The sequence below is a fragment of the Mustela lutreola genome, chromosome 2 (assembly GCF_030435805.1).
Source record: "Mustela lutreola isolate mMusLut2 chromosome 2, mMusLut2.pri, whole genome shotgun sequence".
Classification (NCBI taxonomy): Eukaryota; Metazoa; Chordata; class Mammalia; order Carnivora; family Mustelidae; genus Mustela; species Mustela lutreola.
Genome location: NC_081291.1, coordinates 12,877,657 through 12,883,557, shown reverse-complemented (window position 1 = coordinate 12,883,557; position 5,901 = coordinate 12,877,657). Strand labels below are relative to the sequence as shown.

The 5,901-nt window shown below is 56.4% G+C and overlaps 1 long non-coding RNA gene across 3 annotated transcripts; it reads left to right on the top strand.

The window, feature by feature from the left end:
• The first annotated feature begins 317 nt into the window (after nucleotides 1-317).
• LOC131823696 (uncharacterized) lies at nucleotides 318-5,653 on the top strand. Of its 3 annotated transcripts, none has more exons than XR_009350644.1 (4): nucleotides 318-408; nucleotides 3,094-3,205; nucleotides 4,489-4,603; nucleotides 4,898-5,653. It is a non-coding gene; the product is annotated as an uncharacterized LOC131823696 (long non-coding RNA). The 3 variants fall into 3 exon arrangements; XR_009350642.1 differs by lacking the exon at nucleotides 318-408 and adding an exon at nucleotides 2,219-2,691; XR_009350643.1 differs by lacking the exon at nucleotides 318-408 and adding an exon at nucleotides 2,221-2,691 and having other exon boundaries at nucleotides 4,932-5,653.
• The last annotated feature ends 248 nt before the right edge of the window (nucleotides 5,654-5,901 follow it).

The following is a 5,901-nucleotide window of genomic DNA, read 5'->3' as shown; positions in this document are numbered from 1 at the left end:
TGCGAGGTGGGCCTCCAGGGGCGATGGCCATGACCGTTTATGGAGCACTTCCTGTGTCCCTAGCTTTCTGTGTGATCTCCTGGAACCCCCATAAGCCACAGTCACCCCAGTCCCGGAGTTTAGCTGACAACTAAAGGACTTAGAAATCTGATGGCTGGACTTCCGAGGCCAGGGTGGCCTCTGGGCTTGGGCCATGGTGCTGAGCCCAGGTTGATAAAACCCCCCTTGAGATAAGAGGCGGAGCTGACCTGCCACCACTTATTCAGCCAAAAAATATTTACTGAGCACCTCCCGGTGCCAGGGTCCAGGCTGGATCCGGAAATTGGATGGGGAACCAGCCAAAGAGGTCTCACCCTCCTGACGGCTGATGGCCGATGGCCAGTGGACAGACGAAACCAAATGAGCAAGGTGACTGTGGAGAGCGCAGGGAGGGTGACAGGATGATGGCCGGGTTCCAGGGCCACAGCGAGGGGCCAGGCGAGGGGGGCAGAGTCGCGGCCGCTTGGTGCTGGGCGCCCCCCTGCTCTGCACAAGGTGGGCATCCCCTGACTCGAGTCTCCTCCGTCAGTCTCTCTTCTCTGCTTCGGTTTTGCTTCCATAGGCCTGAATTTGCATCCTTGGGACATGTCTTCTTTTCAGAACTCCTACCTTCTCCCTGCTGTGCAGAATCTCTCTCGGGGCTGGTTGAGGGGTACTACCACCATCACCACCACTGCGGGCAAAGGGTTTCCTCCTCAGCTGTGGGCTTCTCGGAATAGCCACCCCCAAGGTCCCGGGCTCTGAGATGCTCCCTGGGCTAGCCGGGCGACCTCGGGCCCTCTGCACCCCTGCCCACCAAGTGCCCCTGCAGTGGGGCTGGAGATGACCTCCCTTCCCCCTCCCAGACCCCCATTTCCCAGAGAAGGACACGGGGGGCCAGCGAGCTAGAACTGAGATTCAGACCCAGGGGCGTTTCTGTCGCATGAAGGTGTCGGGCCAGAAAGAAAGAGGCCTTGGGAGGCTCCACCTGACATTGAGCAGAGCAGCCTGGCCTCAGTGGGCCTTAGTTTCCCCCATGAGCACCTCTCATTTGCTCCTATTTGTGACTTTCATGGCCTTTACACGTGTTCACCCCATGGCGTCGGCCTCTACTTAAAGGTCTTGAAGGCATCACATTGGTCTCAGAGTAGTGTCCCTTGCTGGCTGTGGCTTCAGAGGCTCCACATGGCCAGTCCCTGCCCTCCACCTGGGTCACCGGAGCCTCTGCCAGATCCCTAAACACATCAGGCTCCCTCAGGACCCCAGGCCTTTGCACCTGCTGTGCGCACCTGCTGTGCCGTCGCCGGGGATGCTCTTTCTTCATCCGTCCATGTCTCCAAACGATCTGCTTATTACCCGCTTGCCTGCGGTTCTGGTCGGATGTCAGACTGCCTTCATTCCTTTTCTTTCTAAGCTTTTCATTCAAGAATAACATAGGACATAAAAGTGCCCAATCCTCCATATACAGCTTACTAAATTTTCACGAAGCGAACACACCCATGTAACCAACCAGCACCTAGATCAAGAAACAGAACATTCCCAGCCTCGCCCTCTCCTGATAAAGCTCCCCTTTGAATTGATGATTAATGATTACATGAGGGGCCCCCTGTCTGTGACAGAGCTACTCAAGAAGCTGCTGGGTTCCCGGGTTGCATTAATAGAGGATTAACTCCAGAATGAGGGAGGTGATTTCTTTCCTTATGCTGGGTGGGTCACAGCACGCAGGCAACTGCCCCCGCCAGTTTGGAAGGGGGTAGACACGTGGCAAAGGGTTCAAGAAAGACCACCAACCACCTCACATGGGGTGTGTGTGAGTGTATACGCTTCCAAACCAGACCCTGGGAGAGAGTCCTGGAGGCTTCAAGGTGTTTCCCTAGACAAAGATAGACCAGGTCCTTGTCACATGCTCTAGGTGGCTCAGTGGCAGAGCTGGGTGGGGTGTGGGTCCCTTCAGAGGGAACCACTGACACTCATCAGCCAATTTCTAGATCATAAAGCAGGCTGCTTCGAGTAGTAGTGAACATCCTTTCAGGAGAGAGATGCCAGCCCAGTGCCCCCTTGGCAGCAAACTGAGCAGGAGCTCAGAACCCAGACTGCCCAAGAGGGGACAGCTTTGCCTTTTGTTCCCCACTAGGCCTTGCAGAGAGGTAGGCAGGGAGGACTCTGGGGACACCTTCCTGGGGGGAGATGAAACCCCAAACTGGGAATGATCTGCCCGGGTCAGCTAGCCAAAACTAGCTCTCCAGACACAGGCCTGGCTTGGAGCTCCGGCTTTGGGTGGAGTTCAGGTCGGGTTATATCTGGCACGGCCGTTCCCTCTCGCCGGCTGCAGCTGCCCGGGGTGGGGACGGCTGGGTATGCTCCGCCACTTGCACTGACTGGTGGCCCGCAGGTGCTGGGCCAGCCATTTACATAACCACGCTTGGTCTCCCCCGCCTGGCGTGCTGTCCCACCCCCTCACCTCTCACCAGGAAAAGGCTGAGGGTCTGAGAGCAGGAGCCGACTCTGAGCCCCACTGAGCTCTTTGAGTACTTTATTTCACTTCTGCGTTTCACTTTTACTGTCCTGGGTGAAATGTGTCTGTTTTTCAGCCCCTCGTGCAGCAGCAACTGGGCGCAGGATGCCTCCATCCTGGGCCGACCAGGGGTGGGGGTGAGCAGCTGGTGGACCCGGGTCTGAACCCCATTCCTGCCCCTGGCTGGCCTGTGACCCCTGAGCTGCCCTTAAGGAGGATGGGGGTGCGGCTCCCACTTAAGGGGGATGGGGGTGCGGGAAGGGACCCAGGGTCTGGGTTCTGATGTGGCCCTGCTTCCGCTCTGCTGTGTGGCCTCAGGCAAATCCCTTCCTCTCTCTGGGCCTCAGTTCTCTGCCCGGTAAGACGAAGATGTCTACAGCCACATCCTCGTAATGCGGTCTCTCTGCCCCAGCCCTTGTGTTGGGTCTGGCTGGGGGCTGGGCTGGGGAAGGTGAGAAGCCTACAGGAGCAGAGAGGCCGGAACAGTCGTATGGCCTTGAGCTTGTGTGAGGATCTCAGTCTGCGGCTAGTTTAAAATGCAGATTCTTGGGCCCTGCCAGGTGGGTGCGAGCAGGGGCCTCATCAGGCCCAGAAGCTTCAGGAGGCACATCTGCATTTCCTGGGACAGGACCAAGGGAAGGCTGTGAAGACGGGCACCGTAGGCACAGAGAGGTGAGAACGCTTGCCTAGAGTCGCTCAGCAAGCAAGCGGCTGCCCCAGGACCGAACAGGGGTCTTCTGGATCCAGAGTGGGGGGCATCCAGTGGACAGCGGCACTGGGCCGCAACCTGCCCCCACCGCTCTGCGGCCCCCAGGTGCCCGAGTCCCCGCAGCCTCGCTGGTGGCAGGGGCCGCAAGGAACGTGAAGGCTCAGGCTTCCCCCCGGGAACAGCTCGGAGCTGAGTCCGGGTTTATATAGTGGCTCCCAAAATATCTGGCCGCCGATAGGCCAGGGCAGGCGAGGGTGCGGTTGGCCAATGCCGTGGCTTCCTGTCCTGCCAAGATGTTTCCTGCCGATAGTGGGGCCCAGTGGCCTTATCTCTGACCCCGGGGCCACTAGGAGGACAGACCGCCCCCCCAACACACACACGGAGGACAGGCTGTTCTGGACCAAACAGGAGCTGCAGGGATCCAAGAGGGGGTCAGGGCGAGCAGCCCCTGGCAGGTGGTGGACTGTTTAGCCGACACACAAGTTTCAGGAAGGAGCACTGTGCTTGGAGTCCAACTACTCCAGAGCTGAGTTGTGAATCTGGGCTTAAATGGCTCTGTGACCCTGGGCTGTTGGGCCCCTGACAAAATTACTCTCATCCATTAAGTGGGCATGGTGGTGTCTCCAGTTTCTTGCAACACTCCCCATCCCCAGATCCCCCAGGCTGGCCCCTCAAGAATCCCTGTGTCTGGGGAAGACAGAGCTCAACACAGACACCCCCTAGCCTTGCACCATCCAGGCTCGGCTGGGGGGGCCCAGATGTCCATCTAGGATGACTGCCTTGGAGGAGGGAAGTCACAGCTGGGGCTTAGCGGATCTGTAGGAGCTCCCCAGGCAGAACTCGTGGAAGGGATGGCCAGGCTGAGGGAACAGTGTGAGCGAAGGCTTGAAATCAGAAGCGCCACACTCCCTGGTTTGCGGAGAAGAAACTCAGATTCCCAGAGGAAATGACACTGTGTTTCTGAAACCCAACTCTTCCTCCCGCACCCGCTGCCCAAGACCCGAGCTCCTGGAGGGGGAGACATGTCCCCTCTCCGCTGGGGCCCCGGGACCTCGGGGGCTTTCTAGATTTCAAAATAGATTTTATTGTAGATTACAGTGGCCTACTGTGATAACTCCACATGCTTAATTCAGTGTAAGCGTGATGCACTTTCTCGCCCTTCTGTGTCCTGTTAATTCACCATACCTACACTGTTTTACAAACTGATGTGCTGAAATTAAACATTATTCCTTTCACTCGCACTCAGATTCTCCTCTGTCACATCAGCGCTACTGCAGTGGCAGGAGAGGGCCTCGAGGCTCTGGTGGCTGGGGCTGGGGCTCTGACCAGAGCCACTGGGAAGGAAGAGGCTGGGGTCAAAGGTGAGTCCCTGGGTGCCGGCCAGGGTCTGAGAGAGGGTCTCTGGCCCTGCCTCTGTCTTGCCCTGTGGGTTCAGGGAGGCTGTCCACACCCTCGCTGCCTTCAGAGAGGCCAAGGAATCCCAAGGTGTTGGTGCCCAGGACTGTTCACTCCAAAGACCCCAGCGCCCAAGGTGGGGCTCACCCTGTCCTTCCCTCACTGGCTCAGGTCTGGGGCTTTTGTGCACAACACGGGAAGGGTCTGTGGGGAAGGAGGTGAGGGCACGTTTGGCTGGAGTCTCTTTAATGATTTTCCAGAGATGTGAGCAAACGGTGGGACTTTGTTCAATAGATCAGCACTGCCTCCTGGGGCTTGAGCTCCCTCCTCGTAGGAGGATGAAAACCACGTGTCAGAGGGACTTCCACGCATACACGTACATGAATATCCACAGCAGCATGACTCACAACAGTTGAAGGCAGAAACTGCCCAAGCGTCCATCGTCCGGGGATGGATAAACAGAACAGGCCACCGAACGGTGGAATAGTACTCAGCCATGAAAAGGGACGGAACCCTGACACAGGCTGCAACAGGGATGAACCTCGAAAACATCCAGCTCAGTGAGAGAAGCCAGACACAGAAGGCCATGTGGACCATGATCCCATGTGTATGAAACTTCCAGAACAGGCAAATCCATGGAGAAAGCCGACCGGGGCATTCCAGGCACTGGGGGAGGGCGACGGGGAGCGACTGCTGACAGGGTCCGGGGTCTTCTTTCAGGACGATGGAAATGTCCTAGAATTAGATACTGGGGGTAGTTCATGGCTTTGCGAACGCACAAAATGCCACTGAATTGTCCACTTTAAAATGGTTCATTTTAGGGGCGCCTGGGTGGCTCAGAGGGTTAAAGCCTCTGCCTTCGGGTCAGGTCATGATCCCAGGGTCCTGGGATCGAGCCCTGCATTGGGCTCTCTGCTCAGCAGGGAGCCTCTTCCTCCTCTCTCTCCTCTGCCTGCCTCTCTGCCTACTTGTGATCTCTGTCTGTCAAATAAATAAAATATCTTTTAAAAATAATAACATAAAATGGTTCATTTCATGTGATGTGAATTTCACCTAAATTTAAAAAAATAGGTTGAAAAAAATGTGTGGCAATTTCTCAGGGGTGGGTTCTGGGTAGTTTTAGACATTTTATTTATTTATTTTTTTTTTTTTTTTTTTCTTAAAGTTTATTTATTTATTTGAGAGAGAGAGACAGTGAGAGAGAGCATGAGCGAGGGGAAGGTCAGAGGGAGAAGCAGACTCCCCATGCAGCTGGGAGCCCGAT